This window comes from Chlamydotis macqueenii, chromosome W (genome assembly GCF_036417535.1).
Source record: "Chlamydotis macqueenii isolate bChlMac1 chromosome W, bChlMac1.mat, whole genome shotgun sequence".
Classification (NCBI taxonomy): Eukaryota; Metazoa; Chordata; class Aves; order Otidiformes; family Otididae; genus Chlamydotis; species Chlamydotis macqueenii.
The window spans coordinates 1,236,991-1,263,872 of NC_141592.1; the positions used below are offsets into that span (position 1 = coordinate 1,236,991).

The following is a 26,882-nucleotide window of genomic DNA, read 5'->3' on the forward strand; positions in this document are numbered from 1 at the left end:
TCCTCAAGCTCCTCAACTTTCCCTCGCTCTTTATCACAGCACTAACAGGTGGCTGCCGGCGCCGGACCCCGCGCCAGCCGGCGGAGACGGCTCGGCAGCGCTGGATGGAAGAGGTTTCGCAGCAGAGCCCACCAACCTTCTCCCACCAAAGCACCCCATCACTCCCAGCCACGAATTTCAGTTGAACTTGGCACGGCACAGTCTTCAGGGTGGTGCGGTACGGCCAAAATCATTGCTGTAGAAGGGATGTGGGTAGGAAGAAGAGGCAGGGATGGTTCTTCGGTGGCTGAAGGAAATGTCGGGGCGCCTGAGGCCACAGCAGCAGCTGCGGGAGGATGACCCTGCGTGGAATCCTCTTGGCCATCTCTTGGCCGGTGCGTACGGAAAGGAGCCACGAGGAGTGGGTCACAGGAGCCAGCTTAGCAGGACTTCTGGGGTTGGTCACCTGGTATTGAGGATCTAGGAGTCCTGAGTGTTGAGGGAGAGGCTGAGGGAGGGGGACTAAGCATTTTTAGCAGGAGAAAAACCCAGTGAATTGCTCGTTGAGTACCAAAATTAATGAGTTTCCTGAGACCTGTGGTTGCATCCTTAGGCTAAGAATATTGTACATCTCAACCTTTCCTGAAACTACCTTCCAGAAGATCTACCAGAGGTCTCTTGACACAATATGTATTTGTGGGATTTGTCTCCCAGGTACACAACATTGGATCAGTGTCACAGCTCTACACGACCTAAGAGCGGGTGATTGTGAAGAGAGACGTTACTCCACTCCTACCCCGCCAAAAACGGTGTCTGCAGGGAGCACAGCTGTCCCCGCCACGGCTCCGAAAACGGCCAGGCTGCCGTAAACTCCCTGGAAGAGCGCCAGGAACACTTGGACAGGTGGGTTCGCTCTCCGCTTTTGTGTCCCCAGTTTGTCATAGCTGGGAACATCTTAACAGAGCAGCAACGACTTCCAAAGCATCAGCTGAAGCAGCTGGAGTCACTTATTCAGAAGAAATCATCTGATAACTACAGATATTAACATTTTCTGAAATGCAAATGGTAAGTGTCAACCGAGAACTCAACGTCAAACTCAAAATGCGTACACAAAATACGCAGCTCTGTTATCTTTATTATTATTTACAATATTGAGGACAGTTTCGGTGACGTATTAATGAGATAATCATAAGCCGCAGAATTCAGTTTTGGTCTGGATCCCAAGCCTTGCTAAAAACCATTTTCTTAGAGGACTTATTTTTCCATTTCATCATGATAAGGACAATTTTGGGGTTGGTTCATCAAACGGTACTTATCAGTTTCTAAGATATGGGAGACCGGCTTTATTTTTACACTCATTTTTCATAGCAACTCTGCTAGGCTCAATTTTCTCGTGAAGCACCACAACCATTGACAGTTAAGGGCTACGCCGCCTAAAATCCACCGAAATTATACTCATGCGTTCCTGAAACAGAGGCAAGAAGCACCCAGAAAACATCAAAGAGGAGATGTAGGATCGATAATGGGGTATAGATGGCTATCATTCCTTCCAATAGCGACTACTACAGATATTTTTACTTTCAGTCTACCAGCAGAAAACTGGCCAAGATTAGTGAAGATGGAAATTGGTCTCACGCAAAGGTTTTCCATAGCCCATGTCAGAGAAGACATTCACAACAGGTACCTTCTGGAGAAGTCCCAGAAAAGAGTGTAGGGCCTGGACTGGATTTTAAAAAGAGCTACGTCCCCTCCAGAAGTCATGGGTTTAACCTCATCATGGGTCAGTGGTCCCATGGCGGATGTTGACGGGGAGGAAAGCGAATGAATTAATGACTCCCAGCAGGAACACCAGCACAGCGTTCCAGGAGAATGCTTCGTAGTGATGAGCAAAGTGGACGTTCAGATGGGTAATGACTGAAATTGTACTGGAAAGTGCAATGGGTGAAGTCAGAGCCAAGGAACTGCAAGAGCTTTGGAAGAAATGTGATACATTGAGTACAGATAAATGAAAGATGGGTATGTGCAATATCTCTTTGAAGGACTTTCCCCAAAGAAAATATCTTTTAATTCCACAAATTTGTCACCTTCAATGTCAAACAACTTCAGGAGAAGAATTAGCTGTGAAATCCAGACTGACCCAGCACCAAGGCTCTAGACAAGCGGGAGGTAAAAAGCATGAACGGAATGCAGCTCAAGGATGTGTAGGGTCCTACTCGGAGCTGAAGGGCGGCCAAAGCAACTGAGACCTGGGGTGAGTTGATCACGATATAGAGGAAAAGAAGAGAGGTAAGAATCCTAGATATTAGCAAACAGGCAGCGAGAAGCACAAAGCAAAGGGCAAGGAGAGGTTTTTAAGTAACCGTGTTCAGACATAGCAAAAGCCGCAGGAAAGGCGGGAGGTGATGGCAAAGAACCGACCCTTGTCTCAAGGAGCTGAAGCGCCCCGGAGAGCACAAGCTGGGGCAGGCACCCAGAGCGCTCAGGCTGGGAAGAGACTCGGCCAGGAGCGAGGAAGGCTCCATGCTCCACATGGTATCGCAAGAAGTGGGTGCGCAAGAGGAAGAGAGAAGGGAGAGATGTTGGTTAAGGGGAAAACAGCTCTTCCTCCTCGGTAGCCTTAGCACACGGGACATATCTGCTTTTACAACTCTGCTCTTGCGTGCGGTCCAAGTGGAGACGTTCTGCAGATGAAGGCAACCACCAGACCAGGACTCTCCTCTTTGGCTCCGAACGGAGAGGGTCAGACTTCGGAACAGCCATTTCTACGAAGTTCAGCAGCTCTTCAGGAGGGCTTCTTCAAAAAGCAGCCTCTGAAACAGCAGCGATCGTGAGTCTTGGCTATTAGAGACGATCCCGTACCTCCCAGGAAAAAAAGAATTAGAATGTTATTGATCTATTTGAAATGGTTAGGAACGTATCTGTCGTCTCAGGGACGTGTTTGGGAAGAGGAGGCAAGAGAAGGGAATGTGATGCAGAACTTTATTAATAAGAGCAGTAATATGTGTAATTTCACGTGCGCTGCACTGAGAAATTACTGCTCGCTCTCTACAACGTGTTCCTAATTTTTAAAAAAGGGAGAAGAGGAGGAAGGGGATGGAGAAGAAAGATGAAAAAGGCTCAAGAGTGCAAAATCAGAAAATCAGGTTGACTCCTGGAGTTTCTTCCAAATAAATATTAGAAATTAGAAATATTAGAAATATTAGAAAACTCAAGGAAGGTTAAAACAGAAAGGGGTGAAATCTGCTGTATCTGTCCTGCGCTTGCAGATAGATTTCCAGCAGAGCTGGCAAAACCAAGCTGGATTTGCTTTTTTATTTTACTCCTAGAAGTAACATTAGAGAATGAGGTAACTCCTTGCAAAAATAATACCTTTTTAACCAGAAACTAGCGGATTTTGTGCCTAAATGTAACAAAATTTTGCCTTTATGTGCTGCGTTAACGTCGTATGATCACTGGCCACGTATTAACACGCAACAGCTGAAATCTGGACTGGTTTTTTGCAATCTTTCTTAAAACCAAAGCTCATTTCTACTGTTGGCTCCAACAGGGTTTCTCTTCTGCTCCCCGTAAATCAGCGGCGAAGCGGCCACGGCCCTTTCCGGAGCACCCCCAAGGCCATGACGAAGCTCTGGTGGTCATTCTCCTCATTTCATAGAGCTGGGAAGAACAGCATTTGCATTTGGGTTGTGCAAAACGGCCTCTTTTTGTACAATCAGCTGGGCGACTTCGCATCTGGCACCGTCCGAGCACCGAGATGATAAATTCGTGACTCTGGAGCTGCGTGTTCGCAGCAGTAGCGTAAAAGCAATCAATTCAATCAAAAGCCGATGAAGCAATTCAATCTTTACCAAATACCTTTCACCAAATCTCAACACCTGTACTCAACTGCTCCTACTCCAGGATGAGTGCCCAAAGGCATCTTCGCATCATCCTTTCATCGCGTCTTGCGATGCAGCCCTTCTAAAGCCATCATCTGAGAACGTTCCTCTTCAAAATGGCTATCACTGATTATTTTTACAACGGTTACAAGCGCTCCAGACCCTTCTCAACTACACGTGAGGCACCTGCGCCGTCCCCAGTTGCTTTAGTACAACTTAGACGTGAACCAAGGCTGGGCTGGGGACGAGGGTGTGCTTGATGATCTCTCCAGGTCCTTGCAGACTCCTTTTTACTATTTGGCCAGCGCAGACGCTACGTTTGGCAAGGTGAAGGTAGCTGCAGACCATCACGGGCGGTGGCCGTGCTCTGCAACGTGATCATTAGAAAGCACAGAACTTTTTCTTCTCTCTGCTTCACTTTTGCACTTCCCCATCCAAAACCACATTTTCCAAAGAGCTAGAGAGAACGGTCAGCACAGTAAAACAATTCGTACGGGGGATGACGGGAATTTTTTCCCCATTTTGACACATTCAAATGTTTGTTACGCAGTAAAACCAGCCGGTGCCTCTTGACATCTGTACGATATAGCCAGCCTTACGCTATTAACCATCTCTGCCTCCGCGGCCGCTGCCGCAATATCCACGCTCTCAGCCATGCAGTCACACAGATCTCGACTTTTTTCCTGGCACAATCTGGACTTTCAAAAGTAGCGGCAGTTCTCCGAGCGGTGCCGAAGCCTAAAAAGAGCTGGCACGGGGCGTAAAGGGGCCCCGGAGCCCCCTGGCCACAGCGAGCACGTGGCCCGCCGCCTCAGCCTTCGCTCTCGCTGTGACGGGCCACGCAAGCTGCCGGCCTTTTGTCGGTGTTTTCTTTAAATATTATTTTGTGCTTTTGGCACGGGGACGGAAGTGTAGTAACCAGCTGGCACGGCCTCTTGCCTTTGATTGCAGCGTTGATTGTGCACCACATGCCCTTCGCCTCCTCCTCCTCCTCGCTTTGCTCCATCGCTGGAGCTGATTGCTGCGGCCACTTGTCGAGAAGGTTTGGCAGCTGCGAGACCCAGATGCCAACTTCTTTCGGCAGTGGCCTGTGGGTGTCAGCTTGTCTCCCCGTTTGGCATTTCCTCTGGCGATGAAACCTGCTCCGCGGCAGTATGGCGTCTGCGGAATGAAAAAGTCAGCGCTGAAACACATCCGAGAGAGCCACAAAAGGAAGATACCAGTCTAGCTTCGACCCAGGACTGGGCCAAACTGGTTCTGCCACGGTAGCAGCAGGCAGCAGTGAAGGCGGCTCAAACTGGGAGCAGTGACCCGGCCGGCGCACGCCGCCTGCGCTCCTCGGTTGCGACTGGTCGTCCACGGGTCTGGCGCGGGTGCGTGGAGGCGGGCTGGGTCCCGATGCTGCCCCGCGCAAGCGGGGAGAGCCACGGCCCCCACGCACGCCGCCGCCCGTGGTGCGGCGCTGGGCGCTCTCTCAGTTACTGGAAAGGGAATATAACTGAATTTTACTTTGCGTGGAAATCTTTAAAAAAGCCTAATACGGATCCTTGCCTTCTTTGAGCTGGTAACACCAATTGCCAGAGAAAGGAAGTCGTAAACGGAAACCTGATTATTTCCCCAACGAAACGGAGGGGTTCGTGCTGCCGATTCCAGCAACGAAAACCGAGAGCCTTAACTGGTTGCTCGGATAATTTGTGAATGATGACTTGTGCCTTTTATACAGTTAAAATAATGAGCAGATTGCAATCTGCAGCAATTAAAAACTCTGCTTTTCTCTGGCTCTGCCTTAAGATTGTGTTTTATTTATTTATGAATATCCAATTCCTGTTGCTTTTTTACGTTCAAACCCCTGCATTTTTTACGCTGAGGGTGGTGAGGAGCTGGCCCAGGTTGCCCAGAGAGGCGGTGGGTGCCCCACCCCTGGAAACATTCCAGGCCAGGTTGGCCAGGGCTCTGAGCGACCTGATGTGGTTGGAGATGTCCCTGCTCTGTGCAGGGGGTTGGACTGGGTGGGCTTTGAAGGTCCCTTCCCACCCAAACCATCCTGTGAGTCTATGATTTTATTTTGCTTTGTTATCTTTACCTCTCAGCATGTAAAGAGGCGTGGAACAGAGCTCCTGACTCCCCCTGGCTAAATGAAAGTCCTCCCAGTAACATCACAGGTGCTCTTCTTGTCTTCCTCGCACGAGCCCTGGACCCGGGACCGTCCTCCCGTTCTGGGTACGAGCACTGTCAAGCACAACAGGGTTGAAAAATTTCCACACTCAGGCTGCCCTGCCCCTGTCCCACCCTGCCAGGCTCGGGGACGTTGGGGCGAACCGCCCGGCGCTGGGGTCCAGGGCTGGGCGGTGGAAATCTCGCTGGTTGATGTTGCGGGAGGAGGAAAACTGAGTCACATCACCCGGCGGAGGGGCTCAGCGGGGCTGAAGAAGGACTTCCACAGCACCTCCCACGTCCACGTGCATGGGAGATGGCCTTCCTCTCTCCTCAGGCGCACAAACATGCGCAAACGCCTGCATTTGACACTTTGAAATCGATGCATATACACACATGTGCCATTATTTCATGATGTTTGACAAAGATTATTGAGTGGAAGAGTACAAACCTAGTTTAAATCACCATTTTCCTAAACAGGGCCATGAAATAAGCACGTGCCTTTAAAATATCGTTTCTCACTGTTAATTAACCTTGGAGTACTCCAGGAAAGGACTGAGTTTCTCCATTTCTCCCCCGCTCAGGGACTGGGACCGCGCCTGGGAACACAAGCCTCGCCACCAGTTTTAGCACAGGCGTAGGCAGGTCCTCGCCGAGGAGATGTCACGGTGACCACGGAGAAGGCAGGGAGGAATTTTCAGCGAGTCTGAAAAAGGCAGGAGAGAGATTTCACAGGCTGCCTGTGTCTTTGTCTTGTCACTCCAGCCCACCGCTCTGGAAGGGAGCACGGCGTCAAGCACAACGACAGACGCTGGGGAGCCATCCAGCACCCAACGCCTCCCCGGAGCCGCATGCTGCCGCTGCCGAATGCCAGCCCGGAGACGCCGGGGTAGCGTGGAACGGGGCCCAGCATCCCCCAGTTCCGCATGCTCTCCTCTGCTCCGCAGGCTGCACCGCGAAGGGACCCGCTGCTCGGGGGAGGGAACGGAGGAGATCAGGAGCGTGGGGTGGGGGGAGAGCGTCACCGCTTGGGCTGATGAAACGGAATTTGTCCGTTTTCCCAGCTAATGGCAGCCAGCATGCTTTATTATCCGAGCACTACTGGGATACCACGGGAGAAGGTGTGTAAGGCGAGTAAGGCGCTGGCACGGGAACCATGAGATTCAGGTCCAAGCCCCTTCCAGTCTGCTACTGGTCTCCTGTGTCTTTCCCACCATTTCTCCTTCACCGCTGTCCTGATGAATAAGCGTTATCGTTGACGGTTCCTACAGGTGTATGATTTGTAGAGGAAGACACTGCTGCTTGGGCAGAAAGCAGAGCCATGAAGTCAGCCACAAAGAGAACCACAGTCAGACGCGGCTCCGGCTGGGGCAGGGCTCCAGGAAAGCTGCGTTTTCCAGGATCGGAGAACTGCGCTGTCCCTGAGAATGAAAGCACCCCGCTGTGCTCCAGGCTTAAATTCCCAATGGTCACTTGGAAGTGAATCTCAGTGCCTCAATAGGCTTTCAGGAATTTCCAAGGATTAGGTTTAATCAGCGATCTGAAGTAATTTAATATATTTCCAGTGCTCTCTTCTTTAATACTTAATGACTGATGATTAGGTTTGTGTATCAGATCTGAAATCTGCAAGTTATGTGGCAATTAATGTTTGAAGTACTCTGTAACTTCAAATATAATGATCGTATTTGCAAAGTAATTACGGAATATATGTGCCTAATAAATAATAACACTCAGCACTTACACAGCACTATTCACCTGAGGAGCTCTAAAGGAAAAAATTCCAAAAATAATAGACGCAATTCGAACGCGAGCCGGGTTTCAGCGACACCCCATGAGAAACGGTGTAACAGCTTCTGCGCAAAGCACCACGCACGCCACGGTGCTAGCTCAGCGCCGCGGGATGCACGCAGAGCGGGTGGCCAAACCTTTGAGCAGGCTGACGCCCAGGACGCAGGGCGGAGCCTCGGCACCCGCGCTGGATCCGTCCGCTCCCCGGAGCTCTGCTTCGGGAGCGTGCCACCAGTCCGCAAGGAACCCAGGGATACTCGGCAACAACGGGCGGGTGAAATCCCACCCCAGGGCACAAACCAGCTTCACGCAGAGCGGCAGATGCGGATGTAACTAAACGTACATTATTTAAAGAGCGAGTCTCTAAAGGAGCCAACAATCAGCCAAGACGCCCTCTGTACGTAACATCGCGGCGCGGCAGCTTCCGGCAGCCCGCGCTCCAGCTGCAGCATCCCTCCGTGTGCCAGGGCAGCGGTGCTGCCCCGCAGCTGGCACGCCAACGCCCGCCTGCCCTCGTCTTCTGGCTCTACAGGAGGTTTTGGGTCCGTCCATCCCTCTCCCGCCCTTGCCAGCAGATGAGTTAGCGAGGAGAAAGAGATGTAACGCGGTGGAGTCCAGCCTCACCCGTTTCCATTACACAAACTTCCTCTCTGCTTAATTCCTGCTTGACCTTGAAGTTTAATTACAGGCTAAAAAGAACGGTTACGTAACGGAGGCAGCAAACCTAAATAAAACAAGCCCAGAAGGGCCAGATGCCACACAGCCCAGAAAAATCTAGAATCGAATTACACTCTTTGAATTATTTACAATATTTCTTCTTGCCAAATCCAAGCAAATATTCCACTTGCTTCGACTTCGCTTTAAGAGCTTTAACTGTTTACTGTAAACCCGAGCGCACAATAGCTCCTTCATCAAAGATTCAGCTGCGCGTTGCACGCTAACGAGTATTGCAGGGATATTTTATTGTAAAAAGGCTAGCTGCAGTTTTCATGAGGCTTCTAGCTGAGTCTGAACACGGCATTTCCTCCCAGGCGATGCAGTCTGGTAGCACTGGAGCTACTGAGTAAATACAGTAAAGTTAATATTATTACTATCATTATTATTATTATTATTATTATTTTAATAGCGGTTTCCCACCACACACTGAAATGGAAAAACAAACAAGGAAACATTTCGCAATAACGAATTGTGTTTGCTCAGATTTATTCATTGCAAGACGATTGTAAAACACCACACGCTCCCCACTCCATCTCTCCAGTTAGGCAACTGGCCGAACGCGCCGATCTGGGTTTTCGGCGGCAAGCAGGAGACGCTTTGTGCAATAAGAGAGCTTGCACCGCAACGGGTCATCCCATCTTTAGGCATTTAGCCGCAAGATTTAGATGACAGGACACGGAATTAGTGCCTACGCTGGGAAAACGGTGACCAGTGCCTTCGTTTCCTTAGCTGGAAAAAGAGGACAATACCTGTCTGCCTGCACGTCGGGAACCTCCCGAGGGTTGCTGAAATTTGAAGGGCGCTGTGAAGAAGCGAAGAAGTGATGTGATTCATCGCTGTGTGAGCTCCGTGCTTCACAGCTAGCTGAGATGAGAGTACCCCTGCCTGGACAAGTTGTGGTCTCGAAAGACAACATAAAAATTAGGAATGAGGAGGGCTGCAAGGATAAAAAGGGGAAAGAGAAGATGTAACGGATTCAACGAGTGGCCTCCAGCTCCATACTCCCGCCCCGACGGGCTGCCATCCCCTCCCGGGGCTCCCACCGGCCCCGGGCTGCCCTGCTGCGGGCCCGTGAGCTGCTCCGGGGTGGGCTGTGGGAGCGACGGCGTCACGCTCCCCGAAGCTGGTTTGCTCCACCGGGAATGCACAAACTTCCCTGGAGCAGAGGAAAAGAGCAGAGCAAGCCTGTGCTGTAGGCTCCCGCTCAGCCACATCGCAGAGGGTGTCCCAGCTCCTGGCCCAAAGACCACGCATATATTTTCCATAAATTCCTGGTATTTTGTTACGTATTTCACATATGTACAGTTGCAGAATAAAAATATGAGATGCCATTGCAGCAGGACCTAAAAGACGTCATCTTCTCCTAGGTCACTCTCTGATCATTAGCTTGGACCACCCTGCACGCTCTTGCTTTTCCTCTCTCCCCAGCATTGTTTCCCCCCGTAACTTCCTGGGAATACCCGAGCATTCATCCCCTGCAGAGAGGAATAGGTCTTCCAGTCGGAGACCGCAATGACCACAGGTTACTCGGGATCTGCCTTTTCAAGAGAAGAACTACGGCTGTCCACCAAGGGTGACAGACGGAGCTCTTAGAGTGTTTATTTGGTTATTGCAACCAAATATTGCAACCTCTGGAGGTGAAGAACACGGATTTATACGCAGGCTATTCAACGCGGAGCAGAAAGCCCATCTGTTTTATGCCTGACCATCACTTTGGCTCCCTAGCGACGCGAAACTCAAACTTTCGCTGTCTTTGCAGTTGGCACAAGACTGGTTTCTCCTGCACCTCCATATTCCTGGTAGGTAGGCATCCACCGCTCCCAAAATAAACCTCGCTGGAATCTAACTTGAGACAGGAATCGACAGGATGAATCATGCCGGTGCAAACGTCATCTCAGTGACTGGAACAGGGATAAACGCCTGTGGAAACGATAAAAGTAGCAAATAACTGGAGTGCAGAACGAAGGAGACGAAACCCGGCTCTGCCAAATCAAAGGCGGCTTTACTCAGCCTGCAGTAATGTCAAGGGCTGGTCTCCCTGCCTCCTGGTGCAGCTGACAGCGTGTCCTCCTCACCTCACCCATCTGCAGACGGGAGCCGTTGCACCCAACTTTAGTCACCCGGGAGCCGGGCGTCCGGGCTGAGCCACTCCTCTCGGCTCTTGCTGGGAATGGGAGAGGTGAGCACCTCAGGAAGAGGGGAATTAATTAGGTCTGTTCTCAGGAGTAGTCTTAGGTCAGGACAAATCACCTCTCAGGAGTCCAATCTCTCTCCATCAATTCTAGAGAGAATCTGGATTTTCTTAGACTAAACCAACTAATTTTCACCGAGGCAATGACAGCCGTGATAAATCCGACCACATGGGACCATACAAAGATTTTCGCTTTTACTCCCATTTCAGTTATCTCCAAATATCTGTCATTCTTTCCAAACTACGATCAATACTGTGTCAAGAAATACTCCTCAACCGGTGATTCTTTCTTCTATGGGCACATTATGAGGGACAGGCCTTTGCTCGAGTGCTTTGGAGCACCTCACGTAACATTCCTCTCAATATCAAACGAGTTGAATTATCCATACTGTATCCACATTGCTCTTTGCCAAATCCACCTCCTCTCGTGGATCACAATTCAGGTAAGTACAAGCAAGCCACGAAGATGTTTACTTCATTTTTAATGACTTGAAGATGTCTTGAGGTCCTTCTGGTTATTTGAGAGACAGTATTTCTCAATTGCTTTACTTTATTCATCAAGCCAACCTACTTGACTCCTTCTGTGCTCCTGGAAGTGCTCAAGAAACAGTATGTCTTCATATATATTTTTACAATCTGAAAAAAAACCATGCAGCTTGCAGAACTGTGTTAGGATGTAACCTTAATTCAGATGCCTTGTGCTTCCAGGCCACAGGCACTCCTTGTTCTGTATCTTCTGTCATCCAAGAGCTCTTCCTCAGCCATCTTGAGCAGGCAGACCCCCTCGTTGCTGTGATGATCTTCTCCCTGACCAGGTTGGGTTTGTCTCCTTGCCAGCTGGGGCTGCTCTGCTCTTGAGCCCATCAGTGGCTCTTGCTGGGAGTTTCCTTCTTCAACTGGCCCAAGATGGGAGGTAAGAGGTGTCACTTCAGCTGATCCCACGTACTTTGACCTCAGTTGACTTTTCTTCTCCAGGAAAAGAGAGCACACAACTCATTTGCTATCCTACTTTAGAAGAGGAAGATCAGCAAGGAAATCTTTCTGCCACTTTTGTGCCATCACCTTCCTCCAGGCTCTGGCTGAGGTTCTTCATACCAAGGAGTCTCACCTTGAATCTCAGTTCTCTCTTTTGAGGCGAGTCAATGCTGCCCATACCAGTACATCCCATATGATGAGGTAGCCATTTGATGAGGGAAGGGTTCTTTTTGTTATTTTGATATGAAAAGTAGACATTGGAAAATATCAGAAAAATCAAGACAATGTACCTTTTTTTTTTTCAGTCTGCATATGAAACACGTGGAAGAGAAAGCCACATATGAAGCCTTCATTTGATGGAGCACTCAGGAAAGCTGATACAACCCCTACAGTCACCCTTCCGTACAAATAGAGATACAGCAGGAAGACGCTTGACAGAGGAGCAGCTTGCGGCTTACAAAATCAGCCAAGCTGGCTACGACGAGCCAGATCCAGAACACAGATGAAATTTGCTTAAGCGGATCTTTACGAAAAATGATAACTGCGCAGTCTTGGGAAAATTTCCAGAGAGCGGGGAACACTGCTAGCGTGGACACAATGTCAGCGTGTTCAGGTAGCAGCAAGGCAGGAGTAGACATCTTCTCCTGACCAAACCCTTCTGCACGTCTCAGGGAAGTGTCAAAAAACCAACGATGGCTACTGAGACGGGTTTAGCTCCAGCCCGCAACATCTGAAAGCAGTGCTAGCTCTCTCCTTCCCCCTTCTCCAGTCTTTCACCTACTTGGCCGCGTACCAGAAAGAGCCTGAACAAAAGTGAGAGACCCTGAAGCTCGAAGCGACTCTATAGTTAGAAGCGGCGCTAAGATTAGAGAGCAAGAAGAGTGAGATAGCTGCAAGCCTGTGAATTGTGCTAAGGATAGAAAGTCAGAAGTAGGAGGCAGCCAAACGCGATACTGAGAAACCAGAAGTTGAGCACTAAAGTTGGACGAGATTTATGGGTAGAGAACACAGCCCCTTCCTGCTCTGGAGGCAAGGTGGTGCCTAGCAGCCAAGGATGTTCTGCGAAGCCACGCTGCTCGGATGCAATAGCCTGCTTCCTAAAATAGGGATCATATCACGTCTTTTGATAGAACGCGCGATTCATGTGAAGTAGCAGAAGACCAGAAAATACGCTTTCCTTGCCTGTGGCTCCCAGGGAAAGTCCTGTCTCCTCTCGGCGCTCTAGACGGAGCCGGCAGCCAGCCAGGTTTCCTTGCGTTCAGAGATGCCCTGCCTTACTGCAGGGCTTCCACAGCCGGGAGATTGGCATCGCGTAGATCTGCCTCTAGACTCTAGAGACAGGGTAGGGATGAAAAGGAAGGGGTGAGCGACAGTGACCGCTCACAAGCAGCAAGGCGTGGGCACCGTGAGTTGGCCTTAGCTTCACAAACCGGTTAAAACACATCATTAGCCAGTGCACGTCCCCCAACCTGTTCCAAGGGCGTCCTGTTCTCCAGAGCGTCCGAAGCACAGTGCATCGTGCCTTTGGGAAACGAATCCAAACGCCGCCCCAATCATATTAAACAGCAGCACCACAGCCTTGGAAATTGTGATGAAAAGCCAGGGGTCTCTTGGATCTCCTTAAATCCGGGGAAATTGTTGCTCGGTATATTGAACGGTCTGTCACTGCCTAAAACCCACCACAAATTTTAGCAACAGAAAGTGGTGTAGAACCAAGAGATCAAAAATGAATTCTTACCGAAAAAAATACAGCTCGGGAGGTGAGAGATTTTTTGCTGCCTGCTAAAAATCAAAGTCTGTCAGTCAGCAGCAGCCGAGTCCAGCGGGTCAGCGATAACCTGGCAGAGCAGATCGGCAAGGAGAGAAAAAGCACGCCGGAGCTGGCATCACAGGCAGACCTAGCAGCCTCCAGCGGTCACCGTAATTAAGAAAGACAGGTGGGAGCGAAGCTCTGTGTGGATGAGGGAAGGCTCCGTGCCACAACCGTGCTCAGCTTCTACGTACCGGATCTCTTCAGCAGACAAAATATCTCCGTGTATCCGAGGGGCGCTGGCAAACCTCCGCTGGAAGCTCCTTCTCAGCAGAAACCGGCACTCCGCGCGAAGGCAGGGCTCTCGTGTTGAGGCCACGCTTCTAAAACCGAACAATGCAGCAGCTTTTCAGATCACGGTCAATTAAGCGTTGGCGAGATTGCATAACTTCATCCAAGCTGTGGATGGCCACCATCAGCAGCTGAAAAGTAGCCAAGAAACATGTGGATTTGCGTTGTAAAGGCTAGGAGAGGCGACTTTAACCATTAAAGTGCAAAACTGTGAAACCAGAGCAATCAGGATTAATTACAGAGACTGCGAGAGTGGAGGAGTGCGGGGTGGCAGGACAAGGAAAAGAAGAATGCTCTGCAGATCTTTAAAGGTGAAGACCCTTCCTTGCCCAGCGCTCTTTTCACAGCTCACGAGACAGGCTTGCTACAAAAAGATTTGCAAACTATTACGCGAGAAAATTCCGGTGCGTTGCTCCTCCTTTCACTGGGCTCCGCTAAAGGCGTAAACCCACCACGTCATGTCGTTAAAGGCTCGTGAAGCGCTCCGGAGCTGGTAAGAGAAGCCTCGTTGGCACGTTCTGTCCTCGCTCGCTGGAATTTTAACGAGATGTTTAAATTGTTGACTGAGGCTCCAGACTTAGATTTAGGAAGCGTGCTTTGGCAGGTGGGAGAAAGCAACGGGAAATCGCCTTTGCTTTTTGAAAACGAAAAAGCTGAACTTCATGTGAACAAATGCGTTCGAGTGAGTCATACCACTGTGCGAAGAGTCAAGTGAAATATTAGTCCTGAAAGCTCCTTCCTCTCTCAGCTGGCTCCACAGCGGGACCGGGATACGCCAGAAGAACTCCAGCACTTCACCGCACGCTCTCTACTCAGCACGGGCAAGGAGCGCAGAGCAGAAGATTCATTGCAGATCGTGTCAGTCTTGTGCTTTTTCCTCCAAAAGAGGACATCAGCTGGTCTTTGATGCCACCTTTCTTAGACAGAACATACCACAAAGAGCGTCAGAACATACCACAAAGAGCGTCAATCATCCCAAACCACAGTGCACCACAGTGGTCAGCGGTGCAATGGGAAGAGCTCTGAGTCTTCCTTTGAGTTACATGGAGAAAGAACATCACCTCAGGTAAAGGACACGTGAAGAAAATCTGCACCTTAGTGAAGCTGGAGGGAACCCAAGAAAGGTGTAAAAGCACACAGGTGACCTAAGATGAGGTTCTTTTTTCCGAGCGCAGCTGGAGGATGTAAAGGTGGGATCCCAACCGCATGGCTGGGTAACTCTAAAGAGGCTGCCGGCTGGATCACCGGGTAAGGAGGCAGAACGGTGGTCTATTCCACTTCTCCTGGTCTATTCCTTTTCTCCTCAAACGCTTTTATAACAAGTGTAACCATGCCGTTTGGGTTTGCAAAATACATCACTTTAGTTAACCTTTTCCAGCTCGTGATGAGGGTGACTTTGAAATAACCAGAATACACCAAAATTTCCTTACACAAGCAAACTGGCTCATGCCTGTAACTGCTCACACCCCAAATGGTGTTTGGGTCTTTTCCAGAATAACCAAATAGGACACCTCTACTTAGCTGCCGAGCTAATTGACGAGTTAATGAGGCAAAAGCTCAGTGGAAGGAGCTCTTCCTGATGAAGAGCATTACCCTTGGCAAGCCCTAGCGCAGTGGAGAGCGGCTGAACCCTGTCTCGGGGTACGTCTGACACCTGCCTTCTTCTGCAACAAATGGCTGGGGCTGCTCCGAGACCTTCAGCCCGTCCATCTGGACGACTCCGCCCCGCTCCAAAGTCAACGCAAGCGCCATCCAAGTGCGCGGATGCCCCAGCGGAGGGACAAGGCCATGTTTTGTTTCCTGGAGCATTCTGCACGGGCCAAGCCAAGACCCCGTTAACCTGAGTCACACGCGAACTCTCCGTACCTCAGACGTGGCCTCTCACATGAGCTAGTATCACACGCGCTTTTCCAAAAACCAGAGAGAAAGAAAGAGATTGAAGAGCAGCTTTGAAAGCCATTAATGACCAGCTTTGGAAACGGCGGTTTAAGTGAATTCCCAGCTTCCTAGTCTCTACCCGCCATTACGTTCCAACTTTTGCACCAAAGGGGACGATGTCCCACGGCAGCAGTTTCCTTCGTTTTGGAAAAATCAAATTTCTACGTGCGCTACGAGGTAAACTAAGCACCTTGGATCTTGCAAAACCCCACAGATCAGGTTTTGGTTTCGTAAAGCAGAAGTATTTTGAATGTAAATTCCAAAGTTTGGAGTAGGATTAGATAAAATATTCTAATGTAAGCCCTTGTCTGGTTAATGGATAGAGCTCTCCTCCAGTATTTATCTTGCTGCTGCTCCTTTATCGCCACTTGATCCCCAGCTAATCTCTGCTTCATAACTGCGTGTTTTCTGCGCCTATCTTAATCAGCTCTGCCTTCCAGGTCGGAGACGGGGGCGTACGGTTTAAACGGGCATTTCAGACCGGAGCAGGCGCTCCATTGTGACGGCTGAGGTATAAATCACTTCTGGGGAGAGAAGCTTTCTGGCTAATTCTCGGAGATATGCAAATGATCACTTCTGCCTGCTGCACGTTTACAAGGCAATAACCGTAAATGGAGAGAAAGCACGAAAAGTCCACGTTCCACAGAGGGAGGGGTGGGCTCATCTCAAATCATGGATGCCTTGAAAAAGAACAGATAGTTTGCCATAAATATCTAAACTTTGAGGGCGGGTTTTTTTTGTTGTTGTTGTTCTTTGTACGGCAAAACAATAGAAGGAAACCACACGGGAGCAGCTGGATCCCAAGCATCCCTGTTTTCCGAATCTAGGCACCAAGACAGGCACGCAGCGCTGCTCCGGGGGCTGCCGGTGGCTTTTCCAGCACGGAGCGCGGGGAGCGCTGCGGGAGGGCTCGCAGGGCTGTTCAAAGGGAATCTCTGCTCTTCCTGCAGGCGCCTGCAGCGGTGGTGCGACTCCGCTCCCATCGAAGTCAACGGGAGTTCTACTTCAACGGAGCGGAGTTAGGTTAATGCTGAATGTTTTGGAAAACACCATTCCCACTTGCCAGCCTGAATCCTCTGAGATCTTCCCATCATTAGTTTAATTCAACCATAAATGTTTGGAACAGCAGCCCAGGGATTCAAATGATCCACAAAGTCAATTGCTTTGTTTGTAAATGTGCTTTCGCTTAGTTTTCTGCAATGTAAAAGTTGTTCTGTGAACCTTGTTTTGACTCATTTAAACCCCATTTAGCAATCCTGCAGGAAAGGCAGGATTTACGACGTTAGCGCGGTACCTTCCGCCTAAAACCCATCACCTACCCTGAGGAACTTGTCCCAGATTGGGCTGGGAAAGGCACTTCTGTTTTACAGAAGCGTGACCTGCTCGTATTTCAAAAAAAGAGTTTAAGAAAAAAATGCCAGAATTTTGTTCTTTTTCCAGAGGTTTTGAAGATTTGGAATTTCTGAATTTCAGAGTTGACTTGGTCTAGAAACCTCACGTGTATTTTAACAAGAGAAATAACGAGCAGGTGGAAATGCCCAAACGATCTGAAATGACAAAAGACTAATTTGAACTGCTCTTCGGAAATCTGCGATGACCTGCAGAGATCTGCCCAGGTGAGATCATTCTTGGTTTGGCCGTGCACTTTAAGTGAGCAGCTCTGCCACGTTAGAAACTGCTACTGGCCGATCTACCTGGTACCTTCACAGCAGTCTCAGGATGGCCAGCTTCACTCGGACGTCTTGAGTTGGATTTCCCCCTCCATTCCCTGGCCGTAACCACAATCCACTCTTCTGGAGAGGGACAGCAGATCTCTCCTTCTTCATCATCACCTTTCACTGTGATAATTAAATTGCACACTTAGAATCATAGAATCATGGAACGGTTTGGGTGGGAAGGGACCTTCAAAGCCCACCCAGTCCAACCCCCCTGCAAGGAGCAGGGACATCTCCAACCAGATCAGGTGCTCAGACCCTCATCCGGCCTGGCCTTGAACGTTTCCAGGGCTCTCAACTGGACCGAGCTTCAAAAGCAGAGGTCCGAGAATCCGCCCCTCCCCATTTTCCTTCTTACTTGACAGGAACGCTTCCCAGCCACCGGATATTCCCCGCTCTCTTTGCGACTGATGAATGTGCCTTTGTGCACAGGTGATTCTTCCACCTCTCTGGTCACACCAGCTACCGTACCTCCCATTGAGGTAATGGAAAGCATCCCCCGCTTATCTCTGAGCAGCCCATTAAACAAAGCAACATAACGAGCTGCGTTTTGTTGAGGGCTCTCCAGGTCCCCCAAATCCTTCTCAAATGTTATTGTTTATAAAATGTTTGATAAAAAATAAATGATGCTTTCAATTTAAACAAAACCTCACACTGTTACCGGTTTTAATAACAGTTTTGACAGATGAGATTTTCATCATCTGTTTTGTCTTTGTAAAGGCTTCTTCAATAAACGGAAAATGCTTTAAACTAACAGATGTGCCTATAAAGTACGGCTGAGCGTGAGACATCAGGAGCTGAGGTTTGTCAAACGCTACGATATATAAATTAATTCCTAGTTTCAGCTTCCGCTGAGCACTGGAACATCTACTGTTGGTTACCGAGCAGTTAGCTGACCTCGCACGGGTTTCACGCACGCAGAAAAGCTGAGCCTGAGACACCTACACTCGTACAACTGAAGTTCGAGATGTGTTTGGGGCACTAAATAACGCCGCGATTTCTCGATGGTAAGTAAGGAGTTTGAAGGCAGGGCCAGACACCCGGTGACAGTCTGGTATCCATCAAAGGGCAGCAGTTCTCAGGCGCCTTCAATTCTCAGCACTTGTGAAACTCAAGCCAATTATCTGAATGCCAAAGTGGGAGCCCAGGAGTCTGCTTTTAGCAAGAATTTCAAAACCCGCAGCTGGATTTCCTCCCTAACATTCCTCCACCTTTTCTTCAGCTCGAATCTATTTCGCTTCTCTTATGTTACTAACCTAACGGGCACCCCAGAACTAATTTAGGGTAACGTTGATCCTTCAGTAACGGAGAAGCTGTGTATTTTTTATCTGTGAAAAGTTCAAAAATGAGAATTTCCAATGGTATTCTATTTGCCGTAAACAACTCATATTTACTGATTTAGAGAGGAGTTTTGCGTTGTTGAATGGGCACACGAGCGCGCGGCCACGCTGCTCTGCCGATGCCGGCAGCGATGCGGGGGTACCGCGAGCCGTGGGGGACTCCCGCTTTCCTTGGACGGTAAGGAACGCTTCGGAAGGACCTTGGCATGACAGGCACGTCGCACCACTCATCAGCTCTGCCTTGGGTCCGTGGTGTATTTCTTATCTTTAGGTTTCTATGCGTGTAGGTAAACTACACGACGCGGGCACTACTTCAGCTCCGTCTCTACATTTTCCCGTAATACAAAATTAATAAATAAGACATAATGGGGTCTGGCCTCCTGGCTACGGTTCGTGGGTGCCACTGCAACACAAAGGCATGCATAAATGAATGAGTAACAGCCACAGGGGTGATGGTATGTAAATAGATCAGCTCAGGGTAGGGAAAAAAGGGCGGATGAAACAAAACTATTGATGTCATAAAAATTCAAAAATAAAATTATCGGAGCCTATGGATTTGAGAAGTGAAAACTTAAACACGACTTCGGAGGAGAAATTTCCTGAAAGACAGAACTCCTCTGAGATCCTCGCTGTCAGAGGCAGACAAGGTGCAACAAGGACGAATCCTCCATCGAGGAGCCCTGGATATTTATGTAGATCCTTGAAAAGGTATATTACACTTACTTTCATCTGATGTTTCATTACGGAGTCCCAGAGACCCTCCTGAAATAACTCCTCATTGTTAGCGCTTTTATACCTCGATATCGCTCCATCTCAGATTCTCTTTTCAAACTCGGAGCGCCGTTCATTAAATTCTTTCTTCTATGGAGCCATAAATGCAGTAATCTAGATCCTGATAAAGGCTTTAAAGCTATCCCACAGGATACTTGTGGTTGGAACTGATGGAACATTAGTGTCAAGGAAGCATATTATTTGAGTCTCGATATAATTAATAAACCCGTTCTCTCCCCCGCAGGAATGTGCTAAATCTCCGAGTCTTGTTTGTGTTAGGCAAAAGATTTAGTTACCTCTAACAGAAAAGAGGGGAAAAAAAAAAAAAGATGAAAAAGGCTTTAAATATTTAACAGTTTAAACCCTACATAAATTGGAGATTTGAATAAAAAATCAGCCCAAGTATATTTGTACGAAACTGGTGAACAGAAGGAATATACATGCTCAGAGGAATAGATTTGATGCCAAACATCAATCAATCCCGGCTCCGAAGCCTATTTATAATACTGTGGGGGTTCTGGACGGTTGCACTTCACACTGTGAGGACCAATCCATGACATTATCTGTTGAACAATTGAAGTCTTTACAAATAATTAAAACTCTGTTTGAAAATGGAGATATTTTCCACAGCTTTTGTGTCCATGCACCGGATCATAGATATCTGAGTGTGTAAATAATGACTAGTTAATGTCGAGAGCCCGTAGCGTATTTGCCTTGCAATTCTGCTTTCTGCTGAGTTTTTCTCTCTCTCTATTCACTCCTCGGCACAAACACGCACTTATTTCCACCTTTCGCTTCCCTCTCCCCTCACCTCCCTCCAGGGCAATGGAGTCCTGTTCCAGACCCCGAAGCAAAAGAAAACACAAGATCTTTTCCCCTGCCTTTGCAACCTCCTGTCCTGCTCCCACACCCCTCGCTCTTTCTCCTTCTTGCTGCAGCGCAATCTTTTCCAAGAATTTCTTATGTCCTCTGGGGCTGGTAGTAGCGCCAGGCCAGGCCCCACTCGGTTGCCCTACTTACACCGATGAAAACTAGGGCTAACGCTACCCGAGCGCACGCACGGCGCTGTCGGAGGTGTGAGACTCATCAAGAAAAAAAAGGGCGAAGAAATAGGTTGAGAAGTGCACAGATTGAGAAACGCCTCGGCTGTTGTTTCCAAATGATGGAGGAGTTGGCTGGTGTTGCGTGGATGTTTCGTGGCACCTCACACCCTAAGACACCACTCTGATTTCCTGAAATTAATTAGGAGGGGATGTCCCTGCTCCTGGCAGGGGGGCTGGACTAGATGACCTTTGAAGGTCTCTTCCAACCCTAACCATTCTATGACCACATTCCTGATGAGGAGAAACCACAGAGGTGGGGCCATGGCTGGGCCAGAGTTTTGCCCGCTGGCACCAAGCGAAAAAAAAGAAAGAAATAGCAGAAGTTGCCGTCTTGTCGGCGCTATTGATGGAGATCATTCTGCAGATCCCTGTGGTGCTATGCTGCTCTGACACTGGTCCTATCAGTGAGGAACCTGCGGATGGGCAGAAGATCCACAGATCCACCCAGATGGTGCTGGGGATCCAATACGTGGGTGTGGTGGGGAAGACGACGGAGCTTGCTCATCAGTGCAAGGTCAACATCATCTATCTATGGGAGAAGTGACAATCTCTAACCATCCTGGAGAGGCAACACCGGTCACAACACAATTTCTTTCCGAGGGAGGCGAATTTGGAGGTAAGAGCACGGGTGGAGGTCCCGGTGAGGCGGTGCATCCTCACACGCTCTGGCACGCCGGGCTCCGGACGCTGCTCAGCACAAAGAGCCCTCATTTCTCCAGCCTTCTCAAGGATGTGCTTATTCTAAACATGAAACTCATGCCCTAAAAATTAATGAAACCTTTCACTGCTTGCACTAAGTCAAGTGCTCACATACCTTTTCCTGGACCAGGGCCTGAGTAAACAATAAGAAGAAAAATAAACTACCTGTCAAATCAAACACGTGTGAATTTCTCGAGGCTACATTTGGTAACCGGTGAACAGGGCTCACATTGCAAATGAAACCTCCTAGAACGCATTTAAATTTTAAAACCTGTTTGAATTATTTTAAGATTTCTCTTGCTCGTATTCCTCGCATTATAAGAAGCGCCCATCCACAGTTCAAAAATCCAGATGTTTGAACTAAAGTTAAACTACGCAACGGAGCAAAAATAAAAAGCCACGAAACACTTGCCAGACAGCTCAAGCACATCTGTTCAGAAAAACAGAAGACTAGTTCAAAATAATCACCACAACTCTGATTTTGAAGCGTTAAAACAACAACAAACGGGGTTTTGTGCAGAGGATGAAGAACTGGAAAGCTGCGATTCACTTGACCCCCTCTGAAGCAGGAAAACATAAGCATCTACAATAAAACCGGGTGCGTTAGGTGGGTCACCACCCGGTCCGACGCAGACGGGAGACTCATCGGGGTGCTGCCCGCATCAGAGCTCACCAAAATATGACCTTGGCCCCAGAACTACCACCTACTACTGCGACTGAAGCCCATCTCTGTGAGCTCTTCATCTTAAATTGGGTGGTGTGAGACCTCATCCTGCGCCGCCTGCGTCCACAGCAGCTCCGTACCACCGAGACGAGCCACGGACCCACTGGGGAACCAGTTCCTTCACCGCCGGACCAACCGCTTTCCAAAGAGCCTCACGTACACATGTGAACGAAAAGGTTGCACCTGTGAAGGTGGAGCTTTGGCGGGGCTCCTCAGTCTCTGCGACGCCCTGCTAGAAAGCAGGCAGCCTTTGCTGAGCCCACCCTGGTTCTCCTCCACCCCAGCAAACGCCTCACTATTTTTATTCCGGTTTTTCCGGCCCAGGAGGGCGGGTGGCGAGGCCAACGGCAGAGCTGGTTGTTGGAGAGCAGCAGGGGGAGCTCAGAGATCCCATTTGGCTCTCTCCAAATGTGACTCCTCTAGACCTTCGGAGCAATTAACCAAAACCTAGCACCAATCAATCACACGGACGTGAGGGCGTACAATAACGAAGATTGATGTTGTTTAAATCCTTCGAGGAGCTCCTGCCTGAGCTAGATAGCCCCAGCAGTATTAGTTTATCCAAGTGACCTTAGAAGCGTTCAAGTGTCCACATCAGCCCGTCGAGATAGGAAGGAGCAGGCGGCGGCACGGAGCCCTGTCAGTTCATTTGGTTGGGTTTGGTTTTGGTCCCTTCTTTTTCAGGGCAACTCCTTCCCCCAAGCACCGCGTGATCCGGAGGCACGGAGGCAGAGCGCCGCGGCGAGCAGCCCCGCCGCAGCCGCTGCCAGAGCCAGAGAACGCTCGCTTCTCTGGGTTCCTTCTGTCTTTCTACGAGCGAAATAAATCTTCTGCTCCGACAGTGAAAATCCTTCTTAAAAAACTCTTCCCAGGTGTGGGACCAATATATTTAGTTTCACTTAAAGTTCCTGAATCCGAAGGTCTGTGCGCGGCTGGCCGCTCACGCCTGTTTCCTCATCTGTGCTTTACAGAGGAAACAGGTGGGTTTAAAGCTCTCTACAGACACCAAAGTGGTTCTTTACAAAGTGACTTGCAAAGCAAAAATGAAAAAAGATTTTTTTTTTTTTCCCAGGGATTTTTGAGCATATGAAGCACAAAAATAATCACATAAATGGTGCAAAGGGGAAAAAAAAAAGGGTTTTCGTCTAAGTCAGCAATCCAAACGCAGCCTCCGCGCTCCCCGCTGCTTCGCCCCCACGTCACAGGGACGTGACACGTAAGTCTGGATTTCAAGGGGCTCTTCTGCTTCGTGGTGGCCAAAGCCAGACCTTAAATCCCCGCGAACCGTGGGAAGTCGAGATCTGTGCAGGTGATGCCATTCAGAAAGAACAAAACACGCAATGTGTTTTTTCATTCATTAAGGACAAAAATAGGTAATATTGGAGGACAGGCATGGCAGCAGCCGGTCAGGGCACCGAGGGCACCGTGCCGGTGAGGGCACTGTGTGCCGCGTGCCCCGTGGCTCCCGCCCAGCCTCCGCCCCGGAGCAGCCCCTCTCCCTGCTCCCAGAAACACGCAGGCTTCCGGACCAACCAGACAGGTCTGGAACAGTGAGACGTCCACGGCATTTACGGTTGTATCCCTCTTCCGCCGCAGCTTAAATAACATAAATAATGAAATAAAAAAACCTTAGCTCTTCCAAAACAATCCCCATCTGCGTCTTCCACCTCTAGGAAGATGCATACAGCATCAAGATATACCAGCACCTTACTTTCCTCCTGACCTACGCCAAGTCTTTAATTTGGGTTTTGCCCCAGAAGTTCTTTATAATTATTTCCCTTGAGAAATCCTTGTATTAGAAAAAGAAACGCCCCTGGGAGCAGCCACCGGGATTCAAGTCAGGGTCTGTCACCGCAACACTTGAGCCCAGGACTTCCCCGTCCCTACGCTTTCCTGACGGTCCAGCTGCCGCACTCCCCTGCCCACAACCGCCACCAGCCGCGGGTGCGCGCGCCGGCTGGGGCGAGCCAGGGAGGAAGCAGGACTCGGTTTTGGAGCGCGCTTCTCGGCACAGCTACGGGCCTTTTTACGCAGCAGAGGGCTTGGCTTCAGGTGCGCATCGCGCATTTCACAGGGGATTGGGTTGTTTTGTCTCGAGCTGAAACAAAAGTGGCAGAAAGTCAGCTGAATTCCTGTGATTTCACTGATGTGGTGGGAAAGGAGGAAACTGGCTTCTTCCTTGGAAGAAATGCTGATGCTCTTTCCTAATTTCTATAATGACATTTGATATTACGGTGATGAGTGCCTTAGAAATACATATGATAATCATTATAATCAAGCACATGTGTCTGGAGAGTGTAATAGGTACATTCTATAAACTGGAAAATAAACATGTGCTAAGGAATGACTTCTAATATTAATTTCCATTTTTAGAAAGCGAGGTCTCAGATCCAACTAGGGATTAAAGAGCCAAAAGGGGACTCTGAACGGGACAGATGCCTAAATCCCGAATCACAATCCCCAGCCCTCCAGCCCGGTTGTTGCTAACCGCGGAGGCGACTAAGCTCACTTGGTGACTCAGTCCGCAAAGCGGGCAAGTTGCTCAGCCACCAAAAATTTTCCGTAAGTGAGGTATTCCCCCGGGCGCTTCCCTTCGCCCCGCGGAGTGAGGCCAGGGGCCCTCCAGACGCGGGCTGCTGCTCCTCACCGCCCCGCTCACGCCGGCCCACAGCGCCCCGTTTCGGATTCGCCACTGCTGGCGTTTCCCCGCTGGCAGTACTTGGCCGTTCCCTATTTGGTACGTTGCTTTGGCTGATCCCCTTCTCTCTGGAGCTCCAGATCTTCTCTCTATTAACCAGAACATCTGCTTTGGGGTTCAGGCTTCCTCTGGGGCAGGGATGCCTAAGGAGTACGGCTCCGCTCTGCTGGCTGCCACCTCCTCGCCTGCGCCGGGGGCTCCGTAAGCACAACCTGACTCGTTTTGCTCCTCCAGACGTCCAAATACGCCACCGCACACGCAATTCAGCGGTAAGTAATCGGAGGCCGCTTGTAAAAACCAGTTCACAATTATAAGCAAGAGCCCTGCCTCACCTCGGTGCTACCGCAGCTCTGCGCTGACGCAACGCCACAGCCAGCGGCAGAATTGCTCCGGGACAAAAGCAGGGCAACGCTCTGCTGAATGAGGCCCGTAACATTCTTTCTGAATGGAATCAAAACAAAATATGGCTTTATGGACCTCTCAGGCGAGTCCAACAGCTGTTGTAAATCAGAGTAACCCCACCGGCTTCAGTGGATCTACTGCAATTTATAGCAGCTGGGAATCTGGCCGCGCGGTCCCCAGATAGGTACTGGATTTTACCATTAGCAGTTTAATCCTGTAAGCAGGGATTTATTACAGAAAGGAAAACATGAATAACCGCGAACAGAATGAACAATGTTCTGTTTCGAAACGAGGAAAAGAACAACACTAGAAGGTGCATAATAACTCTTGAGAAAGCGCATTAACACAAGCCAAGCACCAGGGTTATTTGGCCTCCCGAACGGCGGAATTGAACGCCGAAAATCCCGGCCCTTGACTGGGTGCCGGTAGGAGGAAAGAGGCTGTGTCCCTACCGCACTCCACAGCCTATTGATTCTAGAAGTCATCAATGTATATTGTCTGTCTATACCATCAGGAGCACGAGCAGGAGGCGCGCGTCGGCATTCGACTGCCGAAGCCCGTTGTCCCATGCTGTGCCCTATGGGAAGCCGCTGATTCTTACACTTGGAGCAGGGACAATGCAACTTAATCAGAGTGACAGGAAACAGGCAGCAATTACAGTGTGCAGCTACATCTGCTGGGTTCCACTTCACTGGAGGAAGAGTTATCTCAATTTTAACGTACAGCCCTTTTTCATGTTTCATTTAACCTCTGCTGTATTATTAAACACATCCAAATATAATGACAGTCGTTAAAAAAAGAAAAAGAGAACGCTTTGGAAATTTTGGACTCTCCCTCTTGATCTGTCATTTAACGGTGTCGGTTTTACTTTCCCGCAGCACTCCGCGGCAGTGGAAGCCTAATTTAATATATAGGTTTGTGTGTTTAAAATAGCGAGCACAGGCCCAACCCTACTTCTCGAAAGTCAACGGCAAATAACTCCAGATTTCCTGAAAGCAAGATGTGACCTGCTGGTACCAGGTCTATTCATTTAGACAGCGGAGGGACGCCTTCCCAATAGCTTGCTCGTTTTCACAAATCGTGTCGCCGACCTTGGAAGGCTCCGATTGTTAGCGCCGAACCGGCAAAGGAATAACTCGGAATTCTTAAACGCGTCCACGTGGAAACGGGGAATTCTGCACCAAACCGCGTGCCTCAGTTCCATCCTCGGGCAGTACGGGTGATTTACCTCAGCAGCCTGCCTGGCTCCTGGGAAATGAGGCGAGACCGGGGTCTTCCTCACACCCCCGCAGTTCGGGAGAAGAACCGGTCAGGACGGGAGCCCAAAGGTGGAGAACGGCTCCTCCGGTTCTCCCCACGCAGCTTTTGCACGCCCGTAGGCTTGGGGGCTGACTAGATCCTACCTGCCTCAGACTTCCAGAAGTATCTTTTCTGGCCAGATACGAATTTATTTCTCACTTTTATACAACACTGCTAATAAATGTTAAATTCTTCATATGGCCGTACAATGTACCTACGTAACATCTCTGTTGTGCCGTGACTCTGATTTACTACCTGCTATCAAGCTGGGGAGCTTTTTTCTCCGCAGCTTACCGTTAACTGCCCCGCTCGTAACATTTTGCGCGGTGTGGCGCTCCGTTCTGCAGCCTACCAAGTGACGCTGTCCAATACCTGCTCCATCGGACTGCAGTTGTAAAGCCAACAGAAGA

At 49.5% G+C, this 26,882-nt stretch overlaps 1 long non-coding RNA gene across 2 annotated transcripts in view; it reads right to left on the bottom strand.

Annotated features, from left to right (window-relative positions):
• Positions 1–1,180: 1,180 nt before the first annotated feature.
• Positions 1,181–26,882, bottom strand: part of LOC147596523 (uncharacterized) — a 50,167-nt gene continuing 24,465 nt past the window's right edge. For both annotated transcript variants that reach the window (XR_015261364.1, XR_015261365.1), the window contains one exon: positions 1,181–2,838. This is a non-coding gene — a long non-coding RNA (uncharacterized LOC147596523). The remainder of the gene's footprint in view (positions 2,839–26,882) is intronic.